Raw genomic sequence first — 18027 nt, 5'->3', positions numbered from 1 at the left:
GACCTAAAATTCATATCTTTTTCCTTACTATTTATGTCAGTACCGCTGCTCCCTTAGGTTCCATTTTTTGAAAACCCTTTCCCCCAGCTACACTTATACTGAATAATGCTCTAAATACTCTTGTTCTGGTCAAGGAAAACTGCATATAAACTTTTGGTCCCAATGACTAGGCTTCCAAGATATGTAATAAGATAGTACCTCAAAGGGGGGTAGTGTTGAACGTACATAAACTTATGAGATGCCTCCGCTTCCAGACATATTTCTATGTGTATTTTTTATGAAAAAGCCTTCGCTATATAAGAATATTTCACCTGGAAGAAATCATTTCAATGCTCTGAAAAATCCCTCAGTCAGACAGAACTTCCGCTCACCTAATTTAGAATGATACAATAAAACTCTTTAGGAAAAGGCACAGAGAAGATTTGTGAAAATGACTGGAAAATGGAATCTTTTTCATACAAGGAAAGACTAAATTGGGTAAGAGGCATCACTTTGGAAAAGACCCAATGAGAGGGAAGGAAAATCTTATAGAGAGCTATATAATGAGAACTGTGTGAATAGTGAATGATTACTCACAGTTTCCCCATACAAAAGAACCATGTGGTGGCCCATGAACTTTTCAGACAACACCTTTTTTAAAAAAAGGATGTCTTTTTTTCACAAAATGAACAGTAAGTTGTGGAATTCAGAATCACAGGATATTATGAAGTAAAAATTATACACATGTTCAAAATCTAGACAAACCTGGGGGAAGTATGTCCATCAAGGAGCATAAAATCCCAATCCTGAATTCAATCTGTGTCTCAGTCAGTTCCCAAAACAATTGCTAGAAAAGGCGAGAGTGAGACTCATGCTGTAATTGCCCTGCCACTGCCACACACTACTGGACTGACAGCAGCAGCAGGGTGGACTACATGATTCGAGTGTGTATGATATTCTTGGTTTCTTACATTGGCTTTTCACTACCTTACCTTCCCATCATCTTTTAAAAACAGGTAACAATACATATTTTTCTCTTTAACATGCATGGAGATCTGTGAATTAACAGCACTGTCCAAAAACTGTCAAAAGAATAGCACTGTAAATGTATATGAAGATGCCTTCACATCCACATGGAAGAAAACACAAGATAAAAAGTACCCTGAAAACTAGATATCATTTAATATCTGACATTGCAAATTCATGTATAAGCTTCAGGCCTATTTCTCCTCTTGTGTGGTATTGCTGCAGAAAAACATTTTCAAGGTTAAAGATCCCCAGAAAAAGAGCAATTCCTCAAAATACAGGATTGCTTTTGCAGGTTTGTCCCCTCTGTAATCCAACAGGGTTAGTCTGCAACACTAGAAAGAATTGTTCTGTTATGTTTACTGGCAAAATGGCATCTGGAATGTACTTTATAAATATTTTGTACAGGATTTATGGAAAGATGGAGATCATTAACGAAATAATTCAGAAAATAATAAGCATGAATAATTTTCATCTTAGTAACAGTTACAAGGTCAAACACTGCATTGTACTCATTGTACCAAATTACTCAGAACTAGGAAACAAACTGTATCTTAAGTCTTGTAAAGATAGTATCATCTATGTTCTTGCTAAAAACCTAACCAAAAGTTGTTCATGAGGTTTCTTGGTTTTCCACCAAAGCCCCAGTGTTTGAATAATGCATAACTGTGTCTCTTTTCTAGAAAGGAGAAATATGCCTTTAGGTTCTATGTGCCAGGGGGTCTGAGAGGGGTGGATTTTTTTAAAAAGCAGCAGTTCAGCAACTCCAAATACCTCTCAAGTTATTGTACTTTCCCTTGTCTCCAAAAAAGGGCATTTGTTATTTGGTCTGTTAAAACATAAGCCCACTGAAGGCTTTAGGAAAGGCAGCTTGCCCCCATGAACTGCAGTTTAATTTCTTTCACAGCAGATTTCAGAGCAGGCCATTCAGAATGAACCCTTCCCTAAAGCTGAGCTTCACCCATGGTGAAAAATATGACCAGTTCAGTCAGTATGGTTGCTAGGCTAGCATACAGCAAGGGAATAAATTAGCTACAAAATAGTCAGAGTTTCAAGCCTTTGTGCACCTCTAAAATATCAATAAGTAGTGTTCTGGAGTTCTTGAAAAATGGTATGCTTGAAACAATGCCCTCAGGAGGCTGCTGCTCCATACATTATGCAAGTCATATTGAGCTCTCTTTGGCTAACCTCAAACATGGGCTTAAAAAACACTTTAGAATAATATTGCCCTCCTGAAAAATATAAAAAAAACCACCAAACCCAAAGAGAGCCAGGTTTTTTTATTTGTCAAGGAAACATAACAGTGTCACTGTAACTTCAGGACCTATTTGATGATATAAATCTGAGAAAGCTAGCGTAGTAAACTGAATTTTTCCCCTTTATGAGGAACAGGGAGGCTTAGAGTTGCTTTGGCATTTGAGTAACGCGCAGGACTGCAGGCAGCAGTCTCACATGGACTCACCAAGGATGAGCTGCCAGACTTAGATTTCAGGCTACATCTACAGTGTGTGAATATGCCTCAAAATCCCATAGATTTAGTTTAAAGACTTGCCGCCATCCTCTAACCAAGGCAGGCCTTCATCACCAACCCTGCTGCATCCACTCAGCTTTCTGTCAACGTAAATTCGGTTTGGGTGTATGTTTGTTTTCCAGATTAAATCTTCAGAAAATCTGCAAAGGGAAATGGTGCAGCAAATACTAAAATAAAGAGGAATCAAGGCCACACCCAGCAAACAAAAGCTGCCCCTACAAAACAACTTTGCCCCATGTTCAGCCAACACTCCTTCCTTTGAGGAGACAGGATCTTCCTTCCCTGCTTTTGGGTGAGAACAGGGAAAACATGTGGATTGAACCTTCCATGGAAGGAACCTAACTCTGAAGGGAAGAGTCTGACCATTTCCAGTATTTCAGCAGAATTTTGCTCGTGCAAAGTTGAATGCAACTTTGTAAATTCAAGAACACCAAAAACATCATGAATCCTTTTTAAAGACATCCTGCTCTGGCTAAAAAGTCTGCTTTTCATCTTTCATTACATGGGCATAGACAAACATTTAAATGAATGAAGACCTCACTGCTGTGGCAATAGGCAAACTTCAACATATACCCTATGCATCTGAACAAGATTTCATCAGATTGAAATGCTTTATCCTTAATCCAGGATACATGAGCGGATCCACTACACTGGAGTACTACAAGGAAAAAGGAATTATATAGGGCAAGGGAATCCTTGGATTGACCTTGAGTGATCATCCATAGTGTTTAAAACAAAAACACACACAGAGAAAGGTCAAGGAGAAAATCAGCACAGGTACACAGCATTAGTATTTCCTTTCTGTAGCATTGAGATTGGGCTGATGGTATTGAGGATACAGTAAAAAAACCCAACTGTATGTTTCTTGGTAAACTGGACTCTGAAGGATGACCGAATTAAGTTGACTACTTAGTTATATTTCCACAGATACTACGTCACTCTAAGACTCAAGCTGTATCACCACATTGATATTAATGAAAAAAAGATAGTGGTAAACAATCTGGAAAATGTTACTGCTTGAAGTCCGACGACAAGAGCCCCAGGTATTTCTAAGTAATCAGTTTAATTTTTGTCTGAAAAATAATTAATGAATTCCTTATTTCTGCAAATACAACTTTCTTTATGAGACTAATTATATTGAAATCATTTAAACATTTACATATAATATATGAAGGAGTCATTAACTGCATGTAGAACTCAGCCTACAGGCAATCCTGAGCATTTGTAATATTTAAGTTGAGGGTAGTTCTACCTCTGCTGATCATGTTTCATAGCTATCATCTAGATTTAGAGTAGAAAGCAACACGAAAGAAATTTCTACTGCTTTAAAAGAGTTAATGGGAAAACTAATTTCCCTTCTAGAACTGGGCCACAGCAAACAACTTGCTGGATACTTGCTAGCCCAGGACTTCATTATTATGAAAAGGAAGAACCTTGAAATTATTATCATGACATGGGAAACTAAACAACCTGTAAAGATCCTGAAAGAATGGAAAGCACTTTTTTTCCCTTTATCTGCTAATTTGCTTTTTCCTCCCAGTTTCCTGTCATTCCCTTTTCCCAGCCTTTCACCTCTTTCCTTGACAGATCAAGGCTCTTGTCTAAAGGATAACTCTATTTTGTATCTTCAGGATTTCAGTACTGAACACAGAGACAAGTCAACAAATGCTAAAAATGAAAACATGTATGTGGTAGTAAATCCTGAAAGAAAAGCAGCGATGGCTTGTACATTATTATGGATTGGAAAACAAAGAAATGAGTCATAAATCACTCGAAAGCAAGCAAAAGAGTCAAGACACAATAATCTCCCTTCAACCCTAACTCTTTTTATTTTTTTGGATTTTCCTTTTTTTTCAGGTGAGTTTTGGAATTCCTTGCCTTAACTAAAAAGTTAATATTGTGTTTACTTTGTTATAAAGTAGCTTAAGAAATCTGAATTCAGAAGCCAATCAGAAAAAATGACTGTAGCATCCAGAGTAGGTAATTGGCGTATTTACAATACAGTTCTTGAGAAACAAGCCCAGAGTTACTATGCAAATCCTTGCACTTTGAATGACTAACGGTGATGGGCAGCCAGTCACCCAGCAGGGATTTGCATGCTTTGAGTTATTTCGATAATAATTGTGATTATGCAAAGCAGACACTGCAGATGAGAGGTAATGAGGGTGTAGCACAAAGGGAAGGGACAATGAGGCATCAGCAACTATGGTATATCTTTAAACTCTTTGGCAATCTGTTACACGACACGATATACCACAAATTCTGGGCCCACCTTCAACTCCAGAACTTTCCAGTTATGTATTGCCCTTATGAACTGACATGCGTTTTCAGAGCTCTGGGTCATCACATCTCCAGGGTTATCATTAAAGGACAAATCCTGAAAAGCCGGAAATACACACAGCATTTCTGAGGGTTTGGTCCTATCTGATCTGATCACATATGGCTGGCTGGCTGCAAGTAGTATTTTGACAGCAAATGAAGGCACAGCTGATACAAAATGTATCACTAGTTCTTCATCATTATTTCATAACTGAATGTGGTTGCTACTATACAGTGAAGATACACAACTGGTTTATGTACTGATCTGTATTAATATTACTACATGGCCAACTCACATAAACCTAGAAAATGGTTCAGGATGAAAATAACACTCCAAAACAGTACTTAAAATTCTTATTAAAATTACAAAAACTTTGAGAAGCCTTTACAATCTGTCTCAGATCAGAACCAGCTACTGGCTCTCACTAAAATCACATCACTGAAGGCATGACAGACATCATGAATCCTTGATATAAAACCAATTGAACCTTGTCATGTATTCAAGGATGAGAAGTATTATGCAGGCCTACAATTTCAGATAGCTGCTATATGCTGAGCAATTGCAGTGGCTAGAAATTGTCTTACCTTTTTTGTTGTTTTTTGAGGGCAGGGTGTGTGGGTTTTTTGAGGGCAGAGGGTGTTTTGATTTAACATATCTGAAAACAGACTCCAGAACTGCATAATCCTGTTACTACAACTACAGAGACTCCTTTGTAGCCATTGTTCAATCTTTCTGGATTCTCTGGATCCAGTAGCAACATTTTCACTTTATTTACTAAACTTCCATGCCTTAAAACAGACAAAAATGACTGAATTAATAGATTTATAGATTTCAAAATCACTTTTAAAGTATCCTAGTACTCCATTTCCAACATTTCATATGAGTTGGGCCCCAGAACAAGCTTTAAAATTATGCAAAACTGGGGGAACAATTCTTAAATCAGACTACAGGCTTGGCACCAGAAGAGTGTTTTGAAAATTAAATATTATAAGAAATTGTTATTTGGTTCTGCTGCTATTGGGATGAGTGCAATTATTATTAATAAGTAGGTAGTTTCTAAAATTATTTCTTGTTATTCCAGATACATTCAGGCATAAAGCCATAGTTTTCCATTGCCAGAACTTGCACTACATTTTTTGGTCTGGATTTTTTAAATTGCTGTATATGTGTGGAAGAACAAGGGAGCAGCTTTCTGATAAGTAATTAGGGGGTTTGTGCGTGTGCAAAGGATGGTGCGCTATTCAGTACTATTCAGTTTATTTAGGTATCATTCAGTAGTGTTAATCCTGAGTTTAACATTACTCCTCTGTCCACAATCTACAAGAGAGCTCTTCTTGTTTAAGAAAAATTTACTGTTAGCCTTTCATAATCAGAAGGATTGCTAATATTACCTGATCTCACAGAAAAAAAAGCATCATGTGATTTTATTAAATGACTCCTACTACAATTCCATATACTTTTTAAGAGCTTTTTACTAACACTTCAAGCAATAAGGTTCATTATGTTAAGAGAGCTTACTTCACTTTTAGACCTGTTTTAAGTCTATTTTTCTGTTGTGTCTTTCGTGTTTTGGATCATTTTATACTATTGAGTGCAACATTAAGGAGTATGCTACAGTGAGAAATCTCCTTCCCAGGAAGAAATGCATAGAGCAAGCAATATTTAGCCTCCCCTTTTGTTAAATTTTTCTTTGATGAATCAAGATTTCAGATTATAAATGTCAGGGACTTTCCTATATTTCTCCAGAACATGGCACATTTTGACAACATACAGCCTTTCATAAATTCTTATTAAATTTGGCATATGTATATGCCGGGGAGCCAAATGGCTTGAAAACACTCTGCATTTCTTTCTTTTTTTTAATATAGAAATATTTATGGGACAACATAACATGAAATCTTGTTCACCATCATACATCTTGGGCCTAAAAAAATCCTTAGAAGAGCAAATATCAAATTATTTAGGGCCCCATGGCATAAAAATGCAAAAATCATGACTGCAAACACCCAATGTTTCTCAACAGTGTTGTATAAACCCATTTTTGCAGGAACCTGCAATACTTAATAAAAAAATGAGGCACACCAAACACATCTCTGCTGATGACCAATGCTATTTCAGGGGTTACTGTAACCTTAACTTCTTTGCTCGTTGTATTGGGTTTGTGTGTCAAGGTTTTGGTAGTGGGGGGGACTTCTGTGAGAAGCTGCTAGAAGCTTCCCCCGTGTCCGACACAGCCAATGCCAGCCGGCTCCAAGAAGGACCCACCGCTGGCCAAGGCCAAGCCCTTCAGCAACAGTGGTAGTGCCTCTAGGATAAAGTATTAAAGAAGGGGGAAAAATCCTGCACAACAGCAATTGCAGCTGAAGAGAGGAGTAAGAGTATGTGAGAGGAACAACTCTGCAGACACCAAGGTCAGTGAAGAAGGAGGGGGAGGAGGTGCTCCAGGTGCCAGAGATTCCCCTGCAGCCTGTGGTGAAGACCATGGTGAGGAAGGCTGTGCCCCTGCAACACATAGAGGTCCACAGGGGAGCAGATATCCACCTGCAGCCTCTGGAGGACCCCACACTGGAGCAGGGCGATGCCCAAAGGAGCCTGTGACCCTATGGGAAGCCCATGCTGGAGCAGGCTCCCAGCAGGACCTGTGGAGAGAGGAGCCCACTCTGGAGCAGGTTTGCTGGCAGGACTTGTGCCCCCACAGGGGACCTGCAGTCTGTTCCTGAAGCACTGCACCCTGTGGAAGGGACGCACACTGGAGCAGTTCATGAAGAACTGCAGCCCATGGGAAGGACTCACGTTGGAGAAGTTCATGGAGGGACCCCACGCTGGAGCAGGGGAAGAGTGTGAGGAGTCCTCCCCCTTGAGGAAGAAGGATAGGCAGAGATGACGTGTGATGAACTGACCACAACCCCCATTCCCCATCCCCCTGCACTGCTGAGGGGGAGAAGATAAAGAAAATCAGGGGTGAAGTTGAGTCCAGTAAGAAGGGAGGGGTGCGGGGAAGGTGTTTTTAAGATTTGGTTTTTATTTTCTCACTACTCTGATTTGATTGGTAATAAATTAAACTAATTTCCCAAAGTTGAGTCTGTTTTGCCCGTGACAAGTAATTACTGAGTGATCTCCCTGTCTTTATCTCGACCCACGAGCCTTTCGTTGTATTTTTTCTCTCCCCTGTCCAGCGGAGGAGGGCAGTGATAGAGTGGCCTTGGTGGGCACCTGGCATCCAGCCACGGTCAACCCACCACAGTAATTTTAATCAAAATCTCCAGAGCACCAAAATTAAGGCAGTAGTTGAAGTGGAGTTTAAGACTTTGGAAGGGGCCATCTTTAACCCCTTTGGCATTCCCAAAGAAATCTGTATTAATATTTTCATAATGTCAATAGCCTAAGAGGGTTATAGGCAGCCTAATCATCCTCCGTAATATAGACAACACATTTCACAGAGTCTCCTATTGATGAAATGATAAAAATGATAAAAACATATAATTAAACAGAGCCAGTTTAGCAGAATAAGTGATTTGATTGATTAATATCCCTTGATCTAAGATTACTTTGGGCTATTTATTTTATATAACTTGTGCTGAAGAGGTCAACCAGATACAAACGGCTCCTGGTGCTCATTAGCATCCTATGATGCTACTATGATGCTACCATGTGCTGGGACTTAGCACTCGGCTTTTCATAAATTATGTTCTAAGTAACACTTCTGAATCTGCGCTCACTTGCACTGGAATTTACTTGGGGTCAGAATACAGTTTTTATTTTGCAGCAGTGTGCAGCCTAACTTACTGCATATATACACACAGGCATATATATTTATATATTTTCATGGAAGTTCATTTGTATTGAAATATACCTCATTTATTGACCTAGCCATGTTTTATAGGAAATAAAATGGGAGTCATTTAGAATGATGGCTGTTGCTTTAAGACAATTTTTTTCCTGTTGCATAGCAGATGGATGGCTGTAATGCCATCACTTGATACCATGCCGAATTGTGACTGTGTCATTTTGTTAGAGCCTGCTGATTTTGTATAGAAATTTGCTGTTGGAGTAGGGCTTTTGCCAATCCTGGCAGAAGAAAAAGGCTATTTAATGTGTCTTGAATTGCCATATGGTGTGGATAAAAGAAGTAGTTTCATGGCAGTCATGAAATCTGATGCATATGAGTAAGTCCATGTGGCTTTGCCACATTCCCTGCCATATAGTGCACCTGCTGCAATCAGGTATTTTACATGAAAAATATGATTGTCATAGCTCTTGATCTTGGATGTACCTCAGTGTCAGAAAACAGTACCTCCTTCTGATGCTTTCAATCCACATGGAAAAGCCAACCACATGAACTGGAATGTGAAGTGAGGAAACTCCCAGCTTACGGCATAGCTGATTCAAATTATACTTTAGCATAATATTCATCTAGCAATTTGAACTTTATGCATAATATTCACTCAGAATTTCGTGGTATTTTACTAACATACTTAAATCTCACAATTCTCTTTCAGAGTAGATAAACAAAACATACTATGGAAAGAGCTGATAATAGCACTGCCTCCAAATTCAAGGAAAACTCATGAGTCTTAGTCTAGATCTTCCACTGTTTTACTGTGATAAATGTCACCCTGCTTCTTCATCCATTTCTGCCAGCACTGTGAGTCCAATGATATCCACTAATATAATTCTTATCTCCTTTTCCTTCACTTCCCTTTTTCTCCGCTTACTCCCTAAAAAAGCCTAGAAGAAAGCAAACAGTGGCAAGGACATCTTCAGTCTAACACTACCGTTTTCTCCTCCATTGAATAATGGGAGAAATTCTGGCTCCACTATAGCTTCAGTATTTTAGCCAGTATTTCTCATGCAGCAAGCATTCTCAAAGATGTTTAGCAGCGAACAGATTTCCTTTAGATTATATGTAAACGTCACCATCATACAGAAATATACTTATGCTAATACTACAAGGACTAGAAAATTCGACTTATAATAATGTCATTATTCTTACCAGCGTGCAGTTCATCAGATGTACTATATCTAATTAACCTTATCACTTTGAGCATCTAATTTTCAGACTTGCAGCCTCCAGCTTGGCATCCAGAAACATCAGTGTAACAGCTAGGCTCACCATACAACATGTGGGTGCTTTGCTGCTCAGCCTTGTAGAAACAGGAGCATTCAAGGGCACACGTGGAGGCAAAACCTGAAGCTACCTGGGGAATTTCAAGGAAAATAATGAATGGTAAGTTGCCTTCAGCATTAGGTGATAGCTGAGCAAAAATTTTGAGGACTATAAACACAGTAACATAGTAACTCTGTCTAAATCCCATCTGGGGCTCTTAATTCTGTTGGGGATGTTCCTCAGGGTAGCATAGAGACTGTAGAAAATACTACTACTTTAGCTACCATTTTTCTTCCAGAGATACTTGAAGCCTTGTATTCACTTGATAAAAGGAAAAAAGCTCCGGATGTCTACAGGATTTGGACTGTGCCTTACATAAAGACTTCTGGCAGGAGTGTTTTCCCATAAAATTTACTTGAAAATACTGTGAACAACAACTCTTCAGTTCTGTTTAAGGCAGCTTTCTAGGCGAGAAAGCACGGGGCAGTATACAGGTGATGAGAAAGATGGAGACAGGAGATATTTCTGTTGATTGCACAACAGAGTGTGGTACCTTAGCCCAGCTCTGGAACACAGAGATCAGAGCCTCACAGGGCCCTGCATCCAAACCAATTAATCCCCAGAGGTGCTGAAAGAGTTGTCCTGGCAGTTACAACTTTGGCCACCCAAGAGGTCACATCCTGCTAGATTCTCATCACAAAACCCCATCGTTCAGCAGACCGGTGGTAGGAATGCTCCTTAGCTGCATTCAGTCAGAATTAGCTGTTAGGAAACACCTATTTAAACACTAGTTCACTGTTGACTCAAACAGGTACAGGACCTGCACATAAACACATCACAGAAAATAATGCTAGGCAGGGCATGGCCATCAGCTACAACCAGGAAATAATGTACATGTAAACCCTACCACAAGCACGCCTTTTCCTAGGCTTCTTCTCTCTGCAGGGCAGACACACCAGCTAATGGAAATAGCTTACAGATGCATAGCAATGCTTAACGTGACATTCTTTTGCACAAGATATGAGAAGTTAATCAAAAGACAACACCTCACATTAGGATACGTCCAATAACCTGTCAGTCTTTGGGGCTTGTGGAAATATCCCTGACTTCAGAATACACGCCAGCAGTGTCAGGTTAACCAGCTTATCCTGGTCAAACCCCATGCGCAGCTTTATCACAAAACCTGGGTCCCGTCTTAAGCACAGCTAGAATTTTGCTCATCTGCAATGCTTATTGAAGCATTTGTTACAATGCTGTCAGTGTAGTAAACAGCAATGTGAAGCGGTATTTTCTGGATAGCATGCATGTAAAAAAAGCCAACAGATTCCCAAGAAGGTTAAAACGCCTAACGGTGTTTGGCGAACCGTGCCGACAATGTCACACCTATGTCATGGCACAGTGTATGCATCAGTCTGCGGTACGAGCGTCCTGGCCTTGCAAAACTGAAGTCCCACAGCCTCTGCCTAACTTCAAGCACATGCTGAATCTAAGTATATTAAGTGATATTATAGATCTCAGGAAAGATCAGTTAAGAAGCCATAAAGAGAGTGTAAAGAGACAAACCATGACAAACTAGCAATACGTGGTTATGTGTGTGCTTAAGACACTCCTGTAGCTGTTCACCTGGTTCCACCCTGCTCAAAATCTCTTGATCATTTTTACAACTTACCACTGGAAAGGTCCAAATTATAACATAAAACAGTATCAGCCATCTCTCAAGGTACATCAGCTCTTACTGCTGCTAGGATTTTCTCATCTACAGCTTTCTTATATCCGATGTGTTGGATTTAGTTTCACAAACAACTTTTCTGGAAGTTGTTTTGTGTGCATTGCATGTTTTGCTAAGTGGTATTTCCCCAGAGCTGGCAGATCACTCCATAGTAGCAGATGTGCATGTTTTAGAAAATCACTACCATAAGGAATAGCGTAATTATATTTACTGCTGTTTGTTACCGCACCACATATCGAATAGTAGGGATACTGGTACAATTGAGACTCGCTAAGAACTTCTTTTCTTCCGTGGCATAATACACTTAAGCACCTTTTTTCCCTCTAATTGCAGCTTAAGATTACCTGCTTGCTAATAAACTTTTCTTGCAGTATAAGCCAAAATGAGGGCCTGCTGAAGGCAACCGAGCATGCATCTTAAGTATCAGAAGACTTCGGATTATATCCTTTTGAGTTTTCCACCTGCCTTATAATTTCACTGTAATACTTGTTTCTAAAAAGGTGAAATTACTGTAACAGAACATGCACTTCTGACAGACTATCCTGCCAAATTCACTGATATCCATGCATTAGTTATCTGCTGACCAGAAGCACTACACCAAGTTCTGCAAGTATTTAAAGTTTTGAGTTATTTTTATGTTCAGAACCAAAGGGAATTAAAAAGGCAGGAAATATTGTCCAGGGAATGATAAAATTTCAAAAAGATTTTATTGAATACATGTTGCCTGAAACGCCTCAGAAGCTGTTTATTTGATAAGTGTCCTATCCCTTTTTGTTTCATTTCTGATTTAGAATACATATGCTGATTTCTGCGTTCTTTCTCATTTAAATTTTAATTATTGCTCCATCAGTCCTAGATACGTTGTGAATTTGTAGCCTTTTGAAATCTTATTCTATTTTCCACACATATATGGGGCAGAATAGCCATTTTTAGATTAAAGGAAAGGAAAGCAAAGAAAAAATATTGTAGGAAATTAAAATTACTTCAGTTCTCAAAATGGCAGTGCCATCTACCAGCACAGCTTCTTAGAAATGTGTAGTATAATTTTAAAAAACAAATAACACAGATGACAATATAGAAATTTATTCCCTTAGGAGTATCTTTGAACTTTTGGCCGCTGTAATTACAACACACTGTCCTGGTTGACCTGTCTTACAACATGGCTCTTACAACACCTGAGAAAGTATCAGCTGGTGTCTGGAAAAAGTTTGTTCTTTCATAAACACGAGAGCTGAAATTCATGGTCTCTATTCATGTTTTCTGGGGTAACTACTGTAAAATAGAGACTGGTAAGGAATAAAATACCGTACTACAAGACTGACATTCATACTATGCATTAAGTAATTCAAGCCTCTGTGTGTGTTTGATTGAAGTGCAGAACTAACTGACCCACTGTTTTTCCTTTAACCAGAGGGCAACTATTGGCTTCCATTAGTCAATTATTTGAAAGATACGGTGATTGCTACAATTCCTTCAAAGAATACTTTAGTATATTAGAGCTTAAAGGAGGTTAATAATTTAACATTAGACTGTCCACTAACAAAACGCCACAGTCATGAATAAATACGAGCACAAAACACTGGTAATGCATCTTGACTCCATAATAAATCTAACAGATAAAATCAAGGCCAGCCATGTTAAGTCTATATAACATTCAGCTTTTTGATGCCTATTTTTCCGACAGGTTTAAAATTCCAAAACGGACACAGTTTTATTTCGACATAAAGAAAAATATTACATACTATGCTTTTGAACTACCGGTGTCCAAATATCAAGGCACCTCAGAATTTCTAATATTAATTTTTCCTCACAACAGATAATGAAGAGATCAAGTCCTACTATCTTCAGTTACAGCTGGGACCAGAGATATTCTGAGCATCCAGAGGAAGTTCATACCTAACAGGCAAACTCTGATTACCTAAGTCCTAGGCATGTCTTATCCACTAAACTATTCTTCTTTCTATACCAGTCTTTATGTTCTCATAACAAAACTTGAAAAATACTGTCTCAGTTATAAACAGCAAGCATATCCTTCCCTTCTCATAGAAAGAAGACGAGCACTGATCAGAATGACCCCATTTCCCAAAAAAAATCCAACCCACAGAATTACAGACTCTCCCTTCCTAATTCTTCCACACTTTCTTCATTCAAACACAGCAGCATTGCTTCAAAAAGCTAAAGACAAGGGTAGCTGGAGAAAAGGGAAAAGCGATTAATTTCAAGCCTTCTTAGACCTAAGCAGCAATGATCACCCGTCTATACAGCAAAGGAGATATAGCTGCATGTTCTTTGCTGACCTAAACTACGGTTGTGTCCTATTAATGGATCTGTAAAAAGTCACTGCAGAAATACAGTGACGGTATGGTAGTCAGCTTCCCTTTGCTCCTCTATCTTTGAGGACAAAGCAGAGGAAAATGATACATGGGATTTACTACATCTGATGAAAAGGACAAAATACATCTCAAATTCATTGGCACCATTGGTATTGATACTGGAAAGGACTTTTAGAAACATAACAGTCTCTTCAAAGTTTATCGAAAATCTTGTCCTCAACTAAATTATGGGTACTGACCGTGATTTAGGGAGTTATTCTCTCACACAACATGGGCTACAACTATGCAAACAGAGTGACAAGGTGTTTGCTCTGGTCCAGAGGGCCACTGTTGTTACCCAGCTTGTATCCACATGGCTTAACACACCTCCTGGCAAAACCAGCATAGCCCCATCTGAACCATTTATCGGAAGATGTCCTTGGCCCATGTAATTCGTGAAAAGATATCAGGAAATATGTGGAAGTACACCACTTGGCATTGGCCATATTCAAAACCATGCCCGTGACCACAACAATCTTTTAACAGAAGGGATGATGACATGACAAACACTCAAAGCTTGTCACTGGCTTTTTTAGTTTACTACCACAGTTGTACTATGCTGACCAGGACCTTCTGAACCTCCCTGCTCCCTCAGACAACTGTAGTTGGAAGGTGCGCAAGTACTTCTAAGAGAACCAAAATTTTTATCCCACACTGTAACAACAAAAGGCTCTTATTTAATCTCCTTCTTTAACAGCACCTTCCTACTCCAGCTGTGCCACTCTCTGCCATACACCAAAGTTTATAGTTATAAAAGTATCAACTCATGAGTTTACGTAACTGATGACTGCTTTGTAGAAATAAACGGTTTCATAAGCCTGCAGATGATTATCAGAGGAGAAGAAATCAAAGGAGAAAAGGTGGAGATGAAATGTGATGAACGAAGTAACTTTAAAAGAAAAAGTTCTTACTTACGCCATTACCCTTCCCTAGGAAGTGGAGTTACTATCCATTTTTATCTTTGTGACATTCAATTTTCTTTGACTAGCAGCAATATCAGCAGCACAACAGAAGGCAATACTCTAAAGAATTCATGTTTTTTCCAGATAAACAAAACTTGGACAAGAAATGTACAAGAAAATGAAAAAGCTCAGTTGACTTAAATACTTTTCTTCTTTCAGTTATCCACAGGTTTCCCATTCAATAACAGTCTTGTCATTCTGACTTGCTTATTTATCTACATTTTTCTATTAATATTCTATTTTTAGAAAATAAATGTTTTACCCCTCTGAAAAATCTTGTGTTCTTTAGATAAAATGCTAACATACATGCCACAATGGGAAGTAAACAACAGGTACCAAACACAACTAATTCCACTCTTCTTTTCTGTCCTAAAACTCTGCTCCAAGCTTCCAAAGACTGAAGAGCTTTAGAAAAAAAATGGATTCGTTTTTGATAAAATTTTTACTATTTTATGTTTTTTATATTAAAGCTAAGTGAAACTCAGGAGTTTGTTTGGGGTTTTTTATATCCCTGAGATGTTTTTTTTAACTTGGTAGTTAACCTCTTGTTTAGATTCTCACTTCACTGTTATTTGTTACAATAGTTCAAAATTAGAGTCAAGAGAATACTTCTGCATGGTGAAATCTAGAGAAGGGATTTATATAAATCTGAATGAATCTCAACCAGTAGGTTCTGAATGGCTTTAAACCTCAACAACGGGCTTTGGATAAGACCCATAAATCCCATGGAAGCATTCTTACTGCATTAGAGAATTCTGCATTAAGCCTCACATCTCCTCTTTTCTTCCCAGTTCAAAACCCATGAAACAAAGCAGAAGGCTGATGGTTGAACTGATGGAAGCCCAGGTTGAAAAATCTATTTGCACGGCTCAATTCTGAGAACTCAGTAATGAGTGAAAAGTCAGCTAGCTATGTAACAGGTGTTGGACTACTACAGATTTCAGGTAGCTGGAGATTGCAGTGCTAGTTGCTAAAAATCCAATTTTACTGGTCAAACAATGAAAAGATTTAATAAAGGCTAATTAATTAGATATAATGCATATTGTGTTGCTACAGTATAGTAGTATTATAACGAAGTATGATTTCCACATACTTTATTACCTTTTTTGAATCCGGAAACTAATTTGAAAGTATTACAACTCAGTATTTATTTTTAACTGCTTTTAGGAGTTTTTCAGTAGCCGTTTTTATAATTTTGTGAGAAATAATATTTATTAAGTATTTATTCCCTTCATTTTATGTCTTTAAAGCAATTAACCAAATAAAACATCTACTTTTAGAAGATGTGTTTTTACAAGTACAGAAAAAGGTGCTCAGGTATTTCCAGAATTCTGATATTGATAGCCATAAACTAAATGAAACAGGTTTTGGAAAAGAAATCTCACATCAAAATTTGAACCAGAGGAAACTTTGTTTATTCTGGAAATAGCCAGTTAGCAAAGACTGGGCAAAGTTATAGATCAACCAGATAGATAGAATAAAAGTTTCATACATTAAAGCTTTTTTTATCATTAAAAAAAAAAAAAAAGCAATGTATCTTTGCAATATTGATGCAACAATTTCCTTAAATGCCAGCACATAGAAAAGTCTGGAAAATTGAAATATTAATCTAAAATTCTCAAATCTTTCAGCTAATAGTACAGCTTTACCATTTCCATTTTCTTACTTGGCAATGAGGACAAGTGAAACACTCTTGAAAGTTGCCACATTGATACAAAAAGGAGGAAGAGCACCACATTTTTGATGTCGTCAATTCCCCAAACAGCAACACTAAACTGCAAAAACCAGCTACTGAAATGAATTGTTCAAACTTGATTTTCTTGAAAGAAAAAAGCCAGAGCTGAGAACGAAACTGATTTTTCCTCTCTAACTAGCAAACTTGCAAAATGAGGATACAGTTTTAGCCGCGCTCAACAATGCTAATGTTAGCAACAAATAAATGTCTACTATAAACATCCAAATTGAGCTAGCAGCTGTACTTAAATTCACTCAAATACCCTCCTTATCTTTCTGCCCTGATACAGAATGTGCATGACTGAAGCCTGCAGGAGATTTACTTGTGCCATCGGCAGCCACACAGAATACAAAGAACTCTCCACTTTTCCATTTTTTTCTTTCTAGGTGGACACTTTATTAATGGCAACGTACCAGGGCCATTCCTGCCTCTTCCAATAAACTGAATGTAAACAAGCAATCTGGTCATTATTTGAAGGAACAAATGGGGCTCTTAACTGAGGAGAAGGGGCAAACAGGACTTCTGTGATGTTCAGGCATCTGAGAGGGACCACTGCTTAAAGGAAACAGCTGGATGAAGTTCACTGACAGTATTTTGGAAGCTACAGAATGGTGAGAAAATATAGCACAGAAAACTGATTCTCCAGTAACGGCTATTTTTATCGCCCTTTCAACTCAGTTGCATCCCAATATATTCTCCTCACCTTCCACATTCAGCCCATTATGAATTCTTTTCTCCTATATTTTTAAATCAAGCGCCTTCATATTCCATACTGTCTGAATGCTTAGGGAAGCTATTCCAGAGAAAGTCCAGCTTCAATATTACAATTCTGAACATATGGGAAATAAGTCAAACTCAGAACTGCAAGAAACTCAGGTTTACTTAGAGAAAATGGAGTATCCCACCTAAAAATTAAGCAGTATCTCTTCAGCATGTGCAAACGGTAACTTTCAAGTATCTACAACTTTGTCCAAGCTGTGTGGATTTCTAAGCAGAATATAAAAGGCGTCTCTCTCTTCCCATGAAGAGTCCTTGCTGTAAAATACAGCAGTACTATAAAATTTTCAAAGGAAATCTTTAACACTGAAAAGCAATGACTTTCCCCTGTCTTATTCTGAACCTTTTTTTGCAGAGCAAAGTAGATCTGATATAATAACGGAGCAGACCACAAGTACAGAAAATTCCATCCCCAAGCAGCAGACACCGGTGTAATTATAAGCAATTGAAAAGGTAGCACACAGAGAGAACACTCAACAGTTTTTAGAT

This window comes from Gavia stellata, chromosome 16 (genome assembly GCF_030936135.1).
Source record: "Gavia stellata isolate bGavSte3 chromosome 16, bGavSte3.hap2, whole genome shotgun sequence".
Lineage (NCBI taxonomy): Eukaryota > Metazoa > Chordata > Aves > Gaviiformes > Gaviidae > Gavia > Gavia stellata.
Note: the sequence above shows the minus strand (reverse complement) of the source record.